This window comes from Patella vulgata, chromosome 9 (assembly GCF_932274485.2).
Source record: "Patella vulgata chromosome 9, xgPatVulg1.2, whole genome shotgun sequence".
In the NCBI taxonomy this organism is placed as follows: domain Eukaryota; kingdom Metazoa; phylum Mollusca; class Gastropoda; family Patellidae; genus Patella; species Patella vulgata.
Genome location: NC_065887.2, coordinates 10,746,265 through 10,767,104, shown reverse-complemented (window position 1 = coordinate 10,767,104; position 20,840 = coordinate 10,746,265). Strand labels below are relative to the sequence as shown.

Sequence of the window (20,840 nt, the reverse complement as noted above, 5' to 3'; positions counted from 1 at the left end):
ATATAAATTAATCACAATAAAATTAATAACTTATTTATAAAATCAATTCATATCATATTCAATACCCATATAATATCAAAAGACCATAATTTATCAATTTATCAATATGCATGCCCCGTTGAATGTAAAATAAATCTTTTAAAAAGATAAAGATAATTAACTAGTAAAATTCTTATGATCCGTGGTGAGGCAAAATATAACTTTAATACTTTTAAATGTATCAACCCTTTAGATCCATGAATAGCTTAAAATTTAAAATGGTATCTAATTAAACAAAAAATAAGAGAGCGATATAATGGATAAAGAATTTATACTGGCTTTTATGGAAAATGATTTAGAATATTCCTTATAATATGAGGTGACATAAAATGGACTAACTGAGTATCCAATTCTAGTTACGGTAAATAATAAGAATAATTATATTTGAACAATATCTAGGACTTTAGATATAGAATTCTTTTATGAATTTCAAAGGAAAAAGCACCTGAAATAGGTTGTTATTATAATTTGATGTAGTATGCTTACCTAATATTAGAACATTAAAATCCCGAACAAAATATTGAAACTTTCACATATAAACACCATAGTCCCACCATTTACTTATAGAAATAACCTTCTTCTGTCATGTCGGCTACTCCTTTGATGTTCTACTCTCTAAGGTGGCACAGCTTAGACGACAGTATAAGCGCGAGCTCACGTGCGTTAGGTAGAATATATACGGGCTATATCATGTATGTGTATAAGTTGGTTTCGCCTCATAGCTTTCAGTTTTCAATTATAGCGAGAGTATACAGTCATTCGAGCAATAATTATTGAAATGAAATGAAATCAAACGGTATTTTATGGCTTTTCTATTGAACATGTAGATCTATTAAAAGAACAAAATAGCTCACGGCGCGAAACGAAAATAACTATTGAATAAATCGTATACAACACACGAATATATACCGTTTATTACTGTGTGTCGTGAATGGGGTAGACTGTGCTTATCTTTTCTAGAATACGTGATGCAATTCTTAATTATTTGGGGAATTCACATGGTTAATATGCCTCTCAAGGATTGTGCAAGTACAAGTATATTTAATATACTGCGTGTGCCGTGAATGAGGTAGACTGTGCTTACCCTTTTCTAGAATACGTGATGCAATTCTTATATATTTATTTGGGAAAATCACATACTTAATATGCCTCATAAGGATTATGCAAGTACAAGTATATTTAATAGCTTTTGTCTGACTGATTGGAAGAGATAATGATGATAACCAATGATAACCAACATCTCTGTTTGTCATTTACGTTTTTTACATTACCATCTTTCGCAGAGCAATAAATTAGATATAAATACTACAGCCTACTCTTATTTCGAATTCCAATTGTCATGGGTTCTTTTAAGAGCACATCAACGTGTACACGGGACCTCAGTTTTCGACCCATCCGACAATGTTCCTTGCCGGGCCCTCCGTCCGGCACCACTGACATGGGGAAACCATGCCGGAAAATATACAAATGACATGCAAAGAAAAATTATAACTTACGGAAAAGTCCCAACTTTGTGAATTTAAGCATAATTCAACAGAATAAATCTATTGATATCGAAAGTGTAGTAAAAATATAATTTAATTATTAGAAAAGACAGAACATTTATTCTGTCAGTCATATCTCAGCAATATTTATACTTATTATGATATATAATATACTTATTATGAAATATAATATACTTATTATGAAATATAATATACTTATTATGAAATATAATATACTTATTATGAAATATAACATACTGCATTATGGAATATTATATACTGTATTATGGAATATAATATACTGCATTATGAAATATAATATACTTATTATGAAATATAATATACTTATTATGAAATATAATATACTTATTATGAAATATGATATACTTATTGTGAAATATAATATACTTATTATGAAATATAATATACTGCATTATGAAATATAATATACTTATTATGTAATATAATATACTTATTATGAAATATAATATACTTATTATGAAATATGATATACTTATTGTGAAATATAATATACTTATTATGAAATATAATATACTTATTATGAAATATAATATACTGCATTATGAAATATAATATACTTATTATGAAATATGATATAGTTATTGTGAAATATAATATACTTATAATGTAATATAATATACTTATTATAGAATATAATATACCCATTATGAAATATAATATACTGCATTATGAAATATAATATACTGCATTATGAAATATAATATACTTATTATGTAATATAACATACTCATTATGAAATATAATATACTTATTATGTAATATAATATATTTATTGTGGAATATTTAAACTGCATTATGGAATATACTGTATTATGGAATATAATATACTGCATTATGAAATATAATATACTTATTATGAAATATAATATACTTACTTGAATGATAGAATAAATATTACTGTCATAATGGATGTAAACAAAGCGTTCTATTTATAAAGTTCTTTCAAAATTCAATTACCTCTTGGGCTTTTGGTTTCTGTTAAAGATAAAGAGGCAACAACGCTTTAAAAGTATTCGGTAGTTGATGAAAAATAATGTTCAATTCGATGTGATTTGACTATACATTTATGCAGCAATATAATTAAATTTTTAGGTTTTTAAGACGATGGCCTTTTTGTGTTAAATGTAATATAAACACGTCAACATCTATACAAGTTCATATATTTGTACCCATGAAAATGAAGGTTGTCTTTATAATGAGAACTGATGTGGGTAATTTATCTGCAGTCACTCGGTGTCTGTAGGTTCAAATCTATAAAAAAAAATTGATAGGTTAAACGATGTTATTAATAGACAATCAGTCCTTTTAGACTAATCAGGACCGGATCAGAGGGGATTTTATGATTTAATGAATGGATTTATTATGTTCTATATTGTGGGTTTCACCATAATATTACTCATAAAGTAATGGCGCGTGATATTTCTCTCTGGATTAGGTCTAATCAAACAAATACTGCGAAGATTAGGTAGAAAGGCTACCATATATAATTCGAATAAACAATCAAAGGATGAAATTGTGTGGTCTCTTTTTTCTTCCTCATAATATTTTGTGCTATATACCAATTAATATTAAATGAAATGTTCGTGCTGAAGTTGCAATATCGAATGATGTGTTTTAAAATATTAGATGCACACATCCTTTCAATCCTTCTCTGCTGGTATGGCGATCTTTGATTTGAACAGCAGTCTGGCTAATAAAGACAGACATACCCCTTACAGGGTGCCATGGAAGAATTTGGCCTGGACAGCGTGGTTTCTTCTTACTCTTCTTCGAATTCCATCTCTCAAGGTTTTTTTTAAGCGCAGGCCAATGTGTACCGAGCTTGGTCTCTGTTTTGTGTACTATCCGAACGACTAGCCATTGTTTTACTTGTCATACCCGCATTTGCTACCCCCTGGCAAGAGGGAACCGACTTTGAAAAATTGTTGTAGACCTAAACAAGAGCGGACGTCAACATGTACAGACATTGACGTGTGTTTTTCGTACTATACGAACGACTAAGTGTTACCCCCTGGCAAGAAAAATGAAATGGGGTTTAACGCCCTACTGTTCTGCTCCGACTAGGCTAATGCCCGGACAGCGGCGCTACGGCCTATTCTTATACCGAATTCCAACTGCCAAGGGAAATTGTACGTGCACGCCAATGTGTACACGGGACCTCGTTTTTTTGTCCCATCCAAACGACTAGACAGCTGTCCTTGTCAGGCCCTCCGTCCTGCACCACTGACAAAGAGACAACCACGCCGGAAAAATCCGATAAACCCCTGGCAAGAAGGAAACCAGACTTGAAAGGTAGCTGTAAACAAGAACGGCTATATAAAGCTATTACTAGTGTTTTATATAGCACCCACGTGTTATCACAACCTATATTAATAGTGTTTTATTTAGCACCAAGCTGTTATTTTTACCTATTTTAATCTAGTTATTAGCAGAACATATTTTCACCAAGATGTTATAGACGGCTAAGGCATTTCACTTAAAGGGCATGACCTCTTGAATTTGGTAGAAAATAAAGATACCGATTTTATTCAATTTTATGAATTAATTTGTTTTACGTGATGATTTAAAATTTTCTATATTTAAATTTGTACGCTCGTGGATTCAGCCAAAGTGAAGATATCGAGCCGATTTTGTTTTCACCATTCTACGATTTATGTCAAAAACTAAAATAATTATTGAAAATTTATTGTATATAATACATCACTAATGATACTGAATTAATACATCATATCAACCAAATCAATTCAGCATGTAATTTTGATCTAAATCAAATCGGAACTGTCGTATCTTTAAATGAACGAGAGGTAACGCTATCAAATCGGACCTGTGTCGTGTCTTTAAAAGAATGAGAGGTAACGCTATCAAATCGGACCTGGGCCGTGTGTCTTTAAATGAACGAGAGGTAACGCTATCAAATCGGACCTGCGCCGTGTGTCTTTAAATGAACGAGAGGTAACGCTATCAAATCGGACCTGTGTCGTGTCTTTAAAAGAATGAGAGGTAACGCTATCAAATCGGACCTGGGCCGTGTGTCTTTAAATGAACGAGAGGTAACGCTATCAAATCGGACCTGCGCCGTGTGTCTTTAAATGAACGAGAGGTAACGCTATCAAATCGGACCTGTGTCGTGTCTTTAAAAGAATGAGAGGTAACGCTATCAAATCGGACCTGCGCCGTGTCTTTAAAAGAATGAGAGGTAACGCTATCAAATCGGACCTGCGCCGTGTGTCTTTAAATGAACGAGAGGTAACGCTATCAAATCGGACCTGTGTCGTATCTTTAAATGAACGAGAGGTAACGCTATCAAATCGGACCTGTGTCGTGTCTTTAAAAGAATGAGAGGTAACGCTATCAAATCGGACCTGGGCCGTGTGTCTTTAAATGAACGAGAGGTAACGCTATCAAATCGGACCTGCGCCGTGTGTCTTTAAATGAACGAGAGGTAACGCTATCAAATCGGACCTGTGTCGTGTCTTTAAAAGAATGAGAGGTAACGCTATCAAATCGGACCTGGGCCGTGTGTCTTTAAATGAACGAGAGGTAACGCTATCAAATCGGACCTGCGCCGTGTGTCTTTAAATGAACGAGAGGTAACGCTATCAAATCGGACCTGTGTCGTGTCTTTAAAAGAATGAGAGGTAACGCTATCAAATCGGACCTGCGCCGTGTCTTTAAAAGAATGAGAGGTAACGCTATCAAATCGGACCTGCGCCGTGTGTCTTTAAATGAACGAGAGGTAACGCTATCAAATCGGACCTGTGTCGTGTCTTTAAAAGAATGAGAGGTAACGCTATCAAATCGGACCTGCGCCGTGTGTCTTTAAAAGAACGAGAGGTAACGCTATCAAATCGGACCTGCGCCGTGTCTTTAAAAGAATGAGAGGTAACGCTATCAAATCGGACCTGCGCCGTGTGTCTTTAAATGAACGAGAGGTAACGCTATCAAATCGGACCTGTGTCGTGTCTTTAAAAGAATGAGAGGTAACGCTATCAAATCGGACCTGCGCCGTGTGTCTTTAAAAGAACGAGAGGTAACGCTATCAAATCGGACCTGCGCCGTGTCGTTAAAAGAATGAGAGGTAACGCTATCAAATCGGACCTGCCCCGTGTCTTTAAAATAAAGAGGGGTAACTCTATCAAATCGGACCTGCGCCATGTGTCTTTAAAAGAACGAGAGGTAACGCTATCAAATCGGACCTGTGCCTTTAACAGAACGAGAGGTAACTCTATTGATTCGCCATACAGACGTGGACAAACAAAGTTTTCAGATGTTGTAATTATTTGAGTTACTTTGTTGGATGGTCTGTCGCTCGCCCGTACATCCCTACACCCGTTTCTGTCTAATCAATTTAAGCCACACGGAGCAAGTGTCCAGAACCATAGCCTTTGATGTCAAATTCCGCAAGGTTTCGGGCTGTTTTTGTGTACGAGATCGTCTTTTGTCGGTAGTGACCGTGGCAAATGGGTTGGGACCCAGACACCTTAGTTCAATAGCCTGTCAGAAAGGAAAACAACTTAAAAGTTGTGTGAAATTTAATTCTGAACCCCTTTAAGACAAATTGTGCAAATCTGAGATCATACTTAGTAGTCCAGGCCCCGAGTTCCCAAAGCATTCTCAGACTTAAGTTAAGAATTTACTCAACTTTCAATCACTGTTTATGAGAAATATCTTTGATCCAGAAACACAAAACTTTGCACATAGTTTCTTATTAATGTATTTGATACATTAAAACAACAAAAGTTTATAAAGGGCTATATTTTAGTTACAACAAGGCGAACAATTTTGAGTAATTTCTTAGCTTTGTGAACTCCGGACCCGATATCTTTGTCTGTATACATGTATAGACACAGCAACTCGTTTATATTTAATAGTACACCCCATTGTTTCCGCTTCGTATAGCGGGTTGGATGGCTGAATGGATAGCGTGTGCGCGCTGTATCATAAAGTCGTCATTGAGATTGAGTCAACTGGCGTGGTTTTGATTCCCGGGTTGTACGTGACAAGGAGTAGGGTCGCCTGTCAAACCTCGTGGGTTTTCTCCGGGTCCTATCACTGCCCTACGCACAATCGAATTATTGAAATAAAATTAAACTATATGTTAATCCCGAAATGACCTAGTTTGTGGCGAATGGACGTTAAACCCCATCTCTCTCTCTCTCTCTCTCTCTCTGACGTATAGCGAACAAATTAAATTGGGTGTACATCAATTGATATTAAAACAAGCCAACAGTGAGGCTGATGTCCCCCGCCGAAATACCAAAATAATTAGATGACACGTATTAATTAATAGAACATTTATTTTTTTCAAAAGTATCGAACAGTTAAACTATAGACTAAGTTTCATCACTGTCTATCAAATAGAATCAAGATTATGAAACTGATAAGCTCTGCTTGGCTTCAGCTCGAAATGTTAATCATTGAACTTAGTCAAGACATTCACCTAATGAACATCTACATCAAGTTTAAACATTCTACCTCAATTAAAAGCAGAGTTATTATGTTCCAAAGTCTTGACCAATCAAATTGCTTATTGCTCCTTAGCCTTAGCAGAAAATTTTCACCATCGAACTTAGTCAAGGTAATGATATAATGAATCTATATTCGGAGTTTCATCTCTCTCAAAGTTATCATGCCCCAAAGCATCAACCAATCAGATTGCTTATCTCTGCTTACCGTAAGCATACAATGTGCATCATTGAACTCCATCAAGGCATTCACCTAATGAAAGCCTACACCAAGTTTGAACATTCTACATCAATTAGAATGTGAATTATTGTGTTCCAATGTCTCGACCAATCAAATTGCTTATCGCTCTGCTTAGCCTGAGTAGAAAATGCTCATGATTGAACTTAGTCAAGGTATTGATGTAATGAAACTATACACCAAGTTTCATCAATCTCACTTAATTAGAACTAAAGTTATCGTGTCCCAAAGCATCAACCAATCAAATTGCTTATCTCTGCTTACCCTAAGCGGAAAATGCTCATCTTCGAACTCCATCAAGGCATTGACCTAATCAACACATACACCAAGTTTGAACATTCTAGCTCAATTAGGAAGAGAGTTATCGTGCCCCAAAGTATCAACCAATCAAATTGCTTATCTCTGCTTACCCTAAGCGGAAAATGCTCATCTTCGAACTCCATCAAGGCATTGACCTAATAAACACATACACCAAGTTTGAACATTCTAGCTCAATTAAAAGTTATCGTGTCCCAAAGCATCAACCAATCAAATTGCTTATCTCTGCTTACCCTAAGCGGAAAATGCTCATCTTCGAACTCCATCAAGGCATTGACCTAATCAACACATACACCAAGTTTGAACATTCTAGCCCAATTAGGAAGAGAGTTATCGTGTCCCAAAGCATCAACCAATCAAATTGCTTATCTCTGCTTACCCTAAGCGGAAAATGCTCATCTTCGAACTCCATCAAGGCATTGACCTAATAAACACATACACCAAGTTTGAACATTCTAGCTCAATTAGGAAGAGAGTTATTGTGTCCCAAAAAGTGTGACGGACAGACAGACGGACAGACAGACGGGACAGACAGACGGACAGACAGACAGACGGACGAACCCATTTTAATAGTCCCCTGCTTTCTTCGAAAGGCGGGGGACAATAAGGCATGGCAATGGCGATTTTTGTAGTTCAATACCCGTAAAACCGCATTATCTGGATTCATTAAGAACGATATTGAGCGTATCTAGGTAAAGCAAAATTGCAGATTTACTGACCGGCGAATATAGAGCTAATCTCCTTTATTTGTTTAAAATTTAAACTTGAAGTCATTATGGGAGATTTACCAGTCGGAATACACATCAGTTATTTCCCCATTGACTCAGTTTTGTCACTTTGACTGGCTGTTACTTTTCCCCAAATCTTCGTTGGGTTGAAAGAAGAGAGAGAGAGAGAGAGAGAGAGCGAGAGAGGGGGGTTAATGTCCACTCGACACAAACTAGGTCATTGTGGGACAAACATAATATGGTTCAATTTTATTTCAATAGGGGGTCTTTAGCAGTGGGGGCAAACCTGAAGCCTCAGAGAAAACCCATTTGGTTGGACAAGGGACCGTGTCCACAGGCATGCCCTGTTTAAACATGATTTATCTTCCTTCAATCTACACCACACTAATTTAGTACAATGGAATTGTTGCATACTTAGAATAAACACATAACAGAACTCTGTACATCCCATCGACTGAGACCAACCCACAATATCTAAACCCAGTGTTGGTTGTCTAATCTGTAAATATGTTGTGACAACTTGTGGATGAGGTGAAGGCAATTAAGGAGTAAGCAACCTGAGGGCATAGGGTGGGTGGTGGATGTCCGATTGGGCATATTTGTCATCAGATTTTTGTCAACTAGGGGAGTTGCACAAGCAAAAACGGTGTCAATAGCTAGACCTGTCTTCTCCCCCAGAGGATATTTCAATGGTTTTACAAGAGTGGAACATCTAAACAATTCAATTTTTTTTTCTAAAGCAGCAGCCATGATATATAACGTATAATGTTTATGTAGAAACAAATGAGGTTTTAAGGTTCACTCAAAACATACTAGGAAATGAAATGGGGTTTAACGTCCTACTGTTCTGCTCTTATATTGGGCTAATGAAGATGGACATACTCCACACAGCCTACTCTTGTATCAAATTTAAACTGTCAAGGGGGCTTTTTACGTGCATGCCAATGTACACACCAGATCTCGGTTTTCCGTCCCATCCAAATGACTAGACAGCTGTCCTTGTCAGGCCCTCCGTCCCGCACCACTGACAAGGAGCAACCAGATGAACTTTCTCAGCCAATGCAGGGATCGAACACGCATCCTCCAGGCTAGCGAGCCAGCATCTTACCCACTTAGCCACCCACAAACTAGGTCATTATGGGACTAATATATGGTCCAATTTTACTTCAATAATTCACTTGCACGTAGGGGTCTTTAGCAGTGGGAGGAAACTGGAGAGCCTGGAGAAAACCCACGAGCTTGGACTGGGGACTCTACTCCTTGTCATGTACAACCCAGAATCAAATCCAGGCCAAAATGACCTAGTTTCTCAGTGGACATTAAACTCTCTCTCTCTCTCTCTCTCTCTCTCTCTCTCTCTCTCATATTAGCCCACTGGTGCTGATAATTAAGAGTTAAATCCCATCTTTTTTATTTCCCCTTGTATTATTAAAACAAAAGACAAAGACAGTATTTGTATAAAACTACAGTTTAACACACTTCAGACTGTATTTATTATCAGCACTTACAAAAAATTCACCCAACAAAACAAAAAAAAAAAACAAGAATAAAACAACAAAAAAATTGTTTTATAGGTTAAAACTCTCTGATAATTTACACCACTCTTTCGCATAGCTAAACATACAAAAACAAAGGAGAGAATTTAGTGTGTGCAAATATATATATATATAATTCATTTAACTTTATGAAAGTTATATAAATAATATTGTTAATGCCCCATCATACATATTACATATATCTCAATTTGGGAGCAGAAAGAAGGGCGTAAAAGTTTTTTCGTAATTCAACAATATCTGGTCATTAATCTAACGATTAGAAATTTTATTCATCAAGAGAACCAAAACGACTGAAATATGATTTGATGCTTATTTCAAGAATAAATATATTGATTGTTTTTTTTGTTGCTTTTTTGTAATTCTGTCTTTCAACTAAATCTTTAAAATTAATGTTATGATTTTAAAAGTATCCAATAAGATTGCGCAATCATGAGATGATCAAATTACTACCATTAAGGGATTAACTGCAAGTAGCATGCTTGTAGTTGTTACTCACACCTTGGTTCAAAATAACTGTACAACAAAATATACAGGGAATTTTTCTACACTATGATCTTACAAAATAGAATTTTATTTATTTTTTTTAAAAATTAACAATCTACTCAATTCTTTTATTTTCCCATATTTAAAATAATAAATGATATGTTTATGAAGTATAAAACAATATTTGATTAATAAATTACATTAATGGACTCTATTCCTCAATACATGTTGTTACAGTTTCCAATTTAAAGATGATCCACCTAATTCTCTATTCTAACAAAGGTTTAATAGTATTAACTTCTACTCCAAGCAACGTTTTGAGAGCTACCATTCAAGAGCAATCCCAGCTAAACTTTACTTAAAGAAAGCATTAGTGATGTCCTTTCAATATGCTATTCCAAACTAATAATGTTTTCAATGAATCATTCAAATTTGTAACTTTTTTATGAGTACCGGTAACTGTGGTAATCCCTCTTTAATTGTGGGGTGATGGTGCTTGTGAACAGGGATTTTTTTGCGATATTTTCTTAAAGTTGATTCAAGAAGCAGTCATTGTTATGTATCTTTTGTTAGAAAGCAGAAACATGTGGACCATCTCGATTGAGAGACAATTTTATAAGTAAAGCAATGTGCAGGAATATAACTAGAACTATATATTATGATATTTTGTTTATTAAGGCCACACCAATTGATTTTCTGTTCTTTGGGGTCTTGATAGATCAATAGCCATTTGAATCACGTGAAAAATATTTTGTTTAAATTATTTTTACAGGTGTTCCTGAACAACAGGGGTTACAAAGAGGCATAGCCTGTTCTCCAATACAAATTCAGATTTTTACTGACGGAATAAAAATATTGTTTATAAAAAAACAAAACAGAAAATCAAATTAGTGTGGCCTAAAAGTAGATTACCGGGGTTTTGTATGACAATAATATTATACAGGTAAATTAGAAGATAAAGAAAATCAATACAAAAAAAACAATTTCTTGCTATAAACAGTCTGACAAGCAGTGACTTGGTCACAAGAATCAAAATTATTTAAGTCTTGTAAAACTACAATTTTATCATTTCTTTACATAGTGATGTACAGTGGAAAAATAGTGAAGATACATAACCAGGGGCCGCTACATTAACATACATTTTTCAAGACCGATTTTGATTTTGAAAACTTTTAACCCAGGCACTGGTTTATTACATACAATAATGGATAAATATATATTGTATAATAATTTACACTGGAGACAGACTAAGTATATATATATATAAATATAATGACTAGTCTATACTATAGTATACAAACAGTCCATACAATTAGCCGGAAGACTTAAAAATATACCAGGGCTGGATTTACTTACATTTGGGCCCTGGGCCAAACAAACCCTTCAGTGGGCCCCTAAATTTATTGTACAAGGATCCTCATGGACTTGTTCCTGCTCAATTCTTACTAGTGTTTCTGGTTATAAAATTCTAAATATTACCTCAGTCCAGTCAAAACAAATTTGTTGAGGCTGAGAGAGAGAGAAAAATGGGGTTTAACGTCCACTCGACACAAACTAGGTCATTTCGGGACTAACACATGATTCAATTTTATTTCAATAATTCACTTCCACGTAGGGGCCTTTAGCTATTATGAGTTACTTGTACATAATTGAGTAAATTTTAAGCTGAATTAAAACGAGTTTTATGACCCTAGGCTTAGGAGAAATGTTATTCATTCAAAATACTAACAAAAACAATACATCCTTATTATTATTATGCTGAGTGATTTTTTTTGTGTGTTTTTATTTCTAAATTAACTATATTCGAAAATCTGGAAATGATTAACCTTGTTTTACGTGACATGTAAAATTATGTAGTATTTAGAATAGATAAATCGCTCATGGCTCCTCATTTATATGACAAAAATTTCACCTGACTAATTAAAGCTCTGCAGTTTCGTTCACTAATTTGTTTCATTCAACATTCGCAAAATTAAGCAAAAAAATTGAACAAGCAACATGGGATAATTCAGTTATATGTATGATATACCATAACAGCAGCATTTTAAATAGTCGATAATAACAGATTAGATAAATAAATAATTTAATTACTTATTGGGGTAAAAATTACGAAGATCAAAACAATCATTTTATACATACAAAAATAAATTACGCAATAATATTGCTTTGCTTCATTTTTCTTTCACATTAGATTTTTGAAGATAAAGATAGATATTATGGTTGGTTAGACTGGTTATACAGATATTAAGTCCAGATTATCCAGAAAATCACTACATGTAATATTTGTGCTGTGATCATGATTGCTTGTGAGTGATTTAGTGAAATTGGTTATTCAGATGTAGTCCAAATTATCCAGACACAATAATCCTTGGGCCTCTTGATCAATAACTGATATGTTGTGCACCCCTGAAAACATGTCTTGCGGAAACATTTTCACACTTTAACAAATTTATATTTGCCAGTATATATTATTTTTGATGTGTTGATTTCGTTTATTAGTTAGCTTCATAATAACTTGGTTAGTATTATCACGAATTCAGACTTGCATTTAAAGTTTGTATTGACTGCTGCTTTAAACGTGTGGTTTCTCGACGGATGGTTCTTTCGTTCATGTAGCAGTTTATCACCCGATGAGAAATCAATTTTATAACTAGAATTATCTCCATTAAAGGCACAACACATCAGATAGTTCTCATTTCTCAAAATGCAAAGATTGTCGAAATTACGTAATTAAGTACATCCAAGTATAAAAACAGAAGAAATAAAAAAAGTCTATATAAAGAATGGGGTGGCTTGTACAAAAAAAGATAGAATTATCATTATTTTATCTGTCGAAGAGTCCAAGACAAAAAAAGATGGCTGTGTGAAATCCATAATTTTTGAACCAAAGATTTTTTGATTGTGTACTATCTTGATCGCTATATTTAAAGGACAATATTGGTGCCAGTCATTATCACACGTGTTAGAGCTGGTTATACACATTCCAAATATACTTTTAACACAGAGATCATTGCTACGATAGCTGAGTAATACAGGTTTCCCGTATCGGAAGTGACGAACGCCAAAGGAAAACACAAGTCACCGCTCTATATAACTGACTGAAGCGACGAGTGATAACATATACACGGCCGAATTTCTGCTCACTAATAATTCCTTCGAAGACCAAAAGTTGTTGTGTGAGACTGTGAGAGGATATCCGACAATTCATAAAAAGAATTGACTGCCACTAGATAAGAGAACACGTAATAAAAACAGAAAAAGTCTGTGCATTACCATGTTTTTTTTAAGGTATAGAATGAATATAAACAAGGGAATGTACGGACTATTTCTATTTTTCTCGTCTTCTCTTATCTAATGACATTCAATTACTTTATTAAATTGTCAGATATCCTCTTGCAGTCCCATATAACAACTTTTGGTCTTGGAAGGAAGTATTAGTGAGTAGAAATTCGGCCGTGTCTCTGTTATCACTCGTCGCTTCAATCAGTTATATAGAGCGGCGAGTCGTGTTTTCCTTTGGCGTTCGTCACTTCCGATATGGGAAACCTGCATTCCTCACCTATCGTAGCAATGATCTCTGTGTTAAAAATATATTTGGAATGTGTTTAACCAGCTCTAACACATATGTGATAATGACTGGCACCAATATTGTCCTTTAACCGTTATTCTAGTATGTTGGGGCTTTAAATTTGTGTCTGATTGACCAATATAATGATTTATACAGAAACAAAGGGACTCATGGCTACATCTTCCAAGTAAACTAAATAAAGCAAAGTAAGAATGTTGGTGAATAAAGGGCCTACATAGAAACAACTTATGCTACATTAAAGACACATGTCTAAATAACAGGTTACGTAGATATAGTTCTATATACAAAATATTCTAAATATATAAATATACCATCTATTATTACAGTATCAAAGTGAAAGTAAAATGTCCGTGGAAAATTGTTTTATGATGAATCAGTAAATAGATAAACATCTTCTAATTATTAATTAGAGTAAAACGTAAACAACTTCATGGAGATTCCTGGAAGTATCCATTGTCTACATTCAGTTTCTATTTTAATTATGTAAAATAATTCCTATCCACTGTTAAACTATATTTGACTGCTTCACAACAATTTACAACAGAAAGTCTACTTTTACTTTTATTACTAAGTGCATCAGTCTCTCTTGCATACTACATTTCATTATTGCATAAATACTAGCATCTTGGTAGCATAAACAAACTCTCTACAATATCATTACTACCCTTTAATATCTTTAAAGGACATTTAGTAAAAGCAATACATAATATGACAACTCTAGGGATAACATTCATTAAAGATACATTATTCAAGAGCTAAATCTTCCTATTGCAGGTCTTTCTTTAGGCCTTAAATGTTATATAAATTATTAATTAGACATTTATTAACATGACAAGACCATAATCAACTCTTGATGCCATCGGATACTCAAGAATTTAACTAGATTAGAATGGTTCGGCCATTTAATGATTTAATTTAAAAATTGAGAAGCGAGGCTAAGGCTTGAATATACCAGTGCATTATCTATTTTTGAACTATTATAGCAATAACGATCAGCTCTTTATCTAAATCTTACATAACGTATGTTTAACTACATCGTTTTTATGAGGGTACTCTTACCTTTATCACTGAAACCTAGTGAATGTAATCGATAAAGTTGTCTGTTTTTATTACTACCCTTTGTTCAGCATGGGAACGTTGTCTATGGCAAACTATTGACTGGCTCTGAATGTTAACAAAATGAATGGGGACTTGACTGCAAATAATATAATTACAGAGTCAAAGCCAACCCAATAATTCTGACGCTAATGAGCTTTGTTGGAAGCAATGGGTACACTACGTAGCAATCCTACATTACAGATACTGAAAAATAAATCTAAAATAAAAAGTTTTCAGTGTGGATAATAATCTTGATAACACCTAGACTTTGTTTATATATTTTCTTTTTAAATCTGACATATATTGTACCTAATGTTACCATGCGTAAATAGATCTGTACAATTTATTAGTTATCCAACGTACAAGAATACGCAGGTAGACAGTCGCATATCATTGATAGAAAACTAAAACTTATCACCCAATAATACATTCTACAGTAGATATCATGTGTGTGATAACTTTTCTATTCTACTGAGCAATATCTCCTAAGAGATATCGCTTTACATGAATTTGATTGGTCACTTAAAAAGCATGGAAAGGGTTGGATGATAAATAAAATCTTCTGCTGGTCTTTCTTGATATCAAAAAGGACTCGTAGTAGATTCTCAATATATCCAACTATTAACAACTGAAACCCAAAAAAACATAAACTAAAATATTTTAAGTATTCAGCCCTTTCATTGGCCTATAGTTCAAATTTGTACCATGATTTTAACCAATGAAATGGCTGCATTCTTAGAATAATTCAGTTAAGTTTTTGTAAATTAGGCTCCTGTTTCTTATTATTTCAAGTCTTGACCAAAGAAAATATGACATCCACTGAATGTAAATGTTGTTTTTTTTTTTTAAAAAAACCCCAGTGTTTGTTTCTATTTATTATCATTACCACACAATGCCAAGATAAACCATTCATTGATTCACACAACTGATAAAAAATGAAGAAAAACAAGTTTCACTCTTTTCTTAATTCTTGCCTGCCATTTGTAGTCCAACAAAAACAACAATCAAAACAAGCACAAGGTTAATTAATTCTAATAATATTAAAAATAAGATTTATATAATATACAAGAATATACAAGCAAGGTATGTACATTTTATATTACATATTACATAGTCCATACAAAAATATACATCTCAAGACTCCACATATATAGTACTAATAAGAAAAACTTACAAAACCATTCCAGTTTACAAAACTTAAAATTCATACAGGGATCATTCTCTTTCTCTTCATCACCATTTTGTTACTTTGTTTTACAAACGATCATCCATATACAAGTATGTACAGAACTAAAATAATGTACATCTCAATTCATAAATGAATTTTTTTTTCTGTTTTATATAAATTTTAAATGAGAATATCTACATGAATGTTGTGCTTTACTAATGAGTGATTTAGAACTATGCAATCTGAACTTGCTTGTATAACGATCTACAATTTATATAAATTTTAAATGAGAATATCTACATGGATGTTGTGCTTTACTAATGAGTGATTTAGAACTATGCAATCTGAACTTGCTTGTATAACGATCTACAATTATATTATTGTAAATTAGCACGAATCTAAGACAAGTTAAAATATTCCTAAATATTTCCTACTTCTGGACTTGCTTGTATAACGATCTGCAATTCGTATTATTGTAAATTAGCACGAAACTAAGAAAAGACAAGTTAAGATATTCCTAACTATTTCCTTCTTCTTTCGTACGAACTTATAAATAAACAAGATACCATATCTCTCTGGTAACCTCACTAAAATTTGAATAAAAAAGTCCAGAATTTGAAACAGAATTATATTATTCCTTAGTATTAAGAAATCTGAAACTATTAAATGATTATAAAGTATTACTGTACATCATAACTAACAAGTGTATCTATATGGTTAGTATTACTATTACCAAGTATATCAAATAATCTTCTCTATATAACGTATTATGGTCTAAGGGGTACTCGATTTAACATTCCAGAATTTAATTCTCTCAAATCTCGAAATTACACAATCGAGCGAATAGGTGGATGCGCCGCCTGAATAATAACTTATTTTAACCAACTACGACAGCTGAAACATATTCGTTGAGTTTAATTATGTCACGATTCTACTCACACAATCTCTGTTGCCAGGACTGACAGAACTGTGGCAGGACTGAATTCTGCGTCACTTGATTGCAATTCCATAATTTAGGAAGTTCCAGACAGACAATCAAGCACCCCCTTAATAATTAGTATTACCAAGTATATCAAATAGTCTTCTTCCAAAAAATATATATTATGAGTGACCACCTACTTTTAGGCTACGTAAACATTAATAAATATAAATATTGTGCAAACTGAATTTATTTTAACAAATGCATAAATTATCAATAAATTTCATCCACAAGGGTTACCATGGAGATAATTCTACGAGACAAACAAGTTTCAGCGTAAGCTTCACATAAATTAAAATACCTTAAATATCACCAGATGAGATCAAGGGGACATTACTCTATTATAACATTATGCAACTCCAACAGATGACAAAATAAAACAAACAAATATTTATACCGTAACACAAACATGACACTTTTAAATACATAATATTACTTACAGTATGTACCAAACTGCAGTTTTCAGTGAAAAAATAATTCGGGGCTTGAGAAAAATAATCAAATGATAACAAAAAAAAAATCAAATTTGCTTTGGTAAGCTCTTAATAAAAGGCACACAAGAATTATGATTACAATAATGTACAGCATATTATACCGGTATATACAAATTCAGCACTAAATTCATACTTTGGATTTCATCACCATAGCTGTCCACAATATCACAGATAATAATAATCATATTCAAAATATTTATAATTAATAAGAAAATATGGAAGAAAGATGTTGAATGAGAAATTATAATACAATTGGATGTGTGTGAAGTTAAAGCATGTTTAAATATGTTTCGCTTACTTACAACATATAAAAATATTGCATTTTGATTATTAATGGTTGAGGAATATATTGAATGAAGTGTAATTAAAAACTGAGTTATGAATAGAAAACTTACAATTTAATTTCACAAATTAATGTGCTTCATAAACTAAGATTGACTTAAAATTGTGAATTTTTTTTATTAATTATAATAATATGTATTTATGGAATAGAACGATGGGCTGCTTATAGGATAAAAATGTATATTCCCATATTTACTTCTTTGGTTTTAAATTTTCTTCATTCATAAAAGGATTTCTAATCTTGTAAATGGATTTTTTTTGTATTCATGATTGTAAAATATGGATCTCTGTATTCATGATTGAAAATGGATTTCTGTAAAATGGATTACTGTATTCATGATTGAAATTGGATTTCTGTTTGTGACTTAAAAAGGAATTCTATATTCATGATTCAGTAATGAATGTAAAAGGATTTCTGTATTCCTGATTTCATGATTTTAAAAGGACTGCAGGATTGCAAAAGGAATTTATAATCATAATTTTACAATAGTATTAAAGAAATAAATCGAATGTGCTCAATGACAAAAGATTATTTACTTTCAAGAAACACTTGATATTTATTGAGATCCTGTTGTAACTCAAAGAATAAAAATCGTTTCATCCAATTTTCTGTTTTATATTATTTTCTTCACCTTGTCTTTGTAAACAGAATCAAAACACTTCACTTTATTCATGCCAACAGTGGCAAAGCATGAAGCATTCCATATCATTACTTCACTTGATCCAAAACATGGAAAGTTCCATATTATCACTTCACTTGAAGTTCCATACTTCACTTGATCCATAGCATAGAAAGTTTCATATTATTATTACTTCACTTGATCCATAGCATGGAAAGTTCCATACTTCACTTGATCTATGGCATAGGAAGTTCCATATTATCACTTCACTTGATCCAATATGGCATGGGATGTTAAATTTTATTACCTCACTTGATCAATGGCATAGGAAGTTCCATATTATCACTTCACTTGATCTGTGCTAACGCCGATATGGCATGGGAAGTTCCATATTATCACTTCACTTGGTCCATTCCGACAGCAAAGTTACCAAGTATTAAAAGTTTGATAATTGATAAATAAAGTGTACTGCTAAGAACACAACATGAATAGATGTAATAAATAAATATAATAACTGATGTTGAAAACCACTCCAGATGAATAATGGATACATTTATATCGGCATATGAGCCTGTTCATAGAAATCGGGATCACCTTCGTAATCAAAATCGGAATCATAATCTTCTTCCTTATCCAACTGTAACAAAAAACAAAGATTATATATTTACCATTTTTAGATAGAAAATACACATGCTCCACATTTGATCAAAAACACACCTATTAATTAATACTATCTTCAATTTTACAAGTTTTCAAAAATTTCACCATTACCAAGCAACCATTCTGTAACCTTATGGTGCATATGGACAGACAGGAATCACAAAGTAGGTCATTTCAGGACTAACATATGCTTCAATTTTATTTCAATAAGTCGCTTGCGCATAGGGTTTTTTAGCATTGGGAGGAATCTTATTAGAAAAATACTGGATTACCCAAAAAACACCCCATGGGGCATTAGGGTTTCATTAGTTTTGCAAGCGATTTGAAGCAAATTTTTGATAGATTAATTAGTTTGAATATATTTTTAGTCCAAATATATCATCAAATCACACAGTTTGTACCCAGAAAAGTATCTTTAAATCATTCACAGGAGGGGAATAAACATGCCACTTGCCAGGGAACATTGCGATCTTGATCTTACGACTTCCAATTCGTAAATTGACATAATGAAATATAACTTTCTGATGATGATAATGTTCTTACCTCTTCAAATTCTTTTTCTGTATAAAACTTAGGCATGATTTTATTGCGTATGGGAATGAGTAGAATGAGAAAGAAAGGAAAAGCTATGGCCGCGGCAGTAGATTTAACTATCCACAGTGTAATTAAACTAATGGCCTGTATTATAGTAAACAGATTCATCTTGAAGGTTCTCACCTGAAATATAATAACACATCTATAAATACATGTCCTGAGAGAGAGAAAAGGAGAGAGAGGGAGGGAGATAGAGGTTTAACCTCCACTCAACACAAACCAAGTCATTTGGGACTAACATATGGTTCAATTTTATTTCAATAATTCCCTTGAGTAATGTACACTCAACACAAGTTAGCTCATTTCGGGACAAAAATCGTTTAAGTTCATTTCAATAATTCACTTCCATTGCTTGTGTGTAAGGGTCTTTAGGAGTGGGAGGAAACAAAGAGGACCTGAAGAAAACCCACAGGGATGGACACACAATCCTACTCTGTGTCCTTGACTCAATAACATACCTTAAATTGCACACATAAGATAACTACAACCAAAAATTGCCAATCAGAATATTTTTAACAACACTAAAAGATGATGCTGGCTTATTTTATAAATTGTCTACTGGGGATGCCAGATGTAGTAAAATTGTCAATTCAGTATTTCATTGGAAATATTGATCAGAATTGAACCATTTTTACAAGACTGTAGTTCGCAAAGGGATTCAAAATTTCTCAAATGATGATCCCTTGCTTTAAGAACATCTGGTTAACCCACCTGGGAGCTGTGTATTAGACTGAGAAAGAGAAATGGGGTTTGACGGCCACAAGGCTGGACAGGCAACCATACCACATTTCACATACAAGCTGGAAATCGGAAGCATGTCAGTTGACGCAATGACAGTGAGGGAGAAATGGGGTTTAATGTCCACTTGATATAAACCAGGTCATTTTGGGACTAACATTTGATTCAATTTCATTTCTATTATTCGCTTGCCCATAGGGGTCTT

At 33.4% G+C, this 20,840-nt stretch overlaps 1 protein-coding gene across 2 annotated transcripts in view; it reads right to left on the bottom strand.

Annotated features, from left to right (window-relative positions):
- The window catches only part of LOC126831857 (thrombospondin-type laminin G domain and EAR repeat-containing protein), a 29,192-nt gene extending 28,509 nt beyond the window's left edge, over positions 1 to 683 (bottom strand). For both annotated transcript variants that reach the window (XM_050562492.2, XM_050562493.2), the window contains exon 1: positions 526 to 683. The gene's annotated coding sequence lies outside the window, so the exon portion shown is untranslated. The remainder of the gene's footprint in view (positions 1 to 525) is intronic.
- Between the last annotated feature and the right edge of the window lie 20,157 nt (positions 684 to 20,840).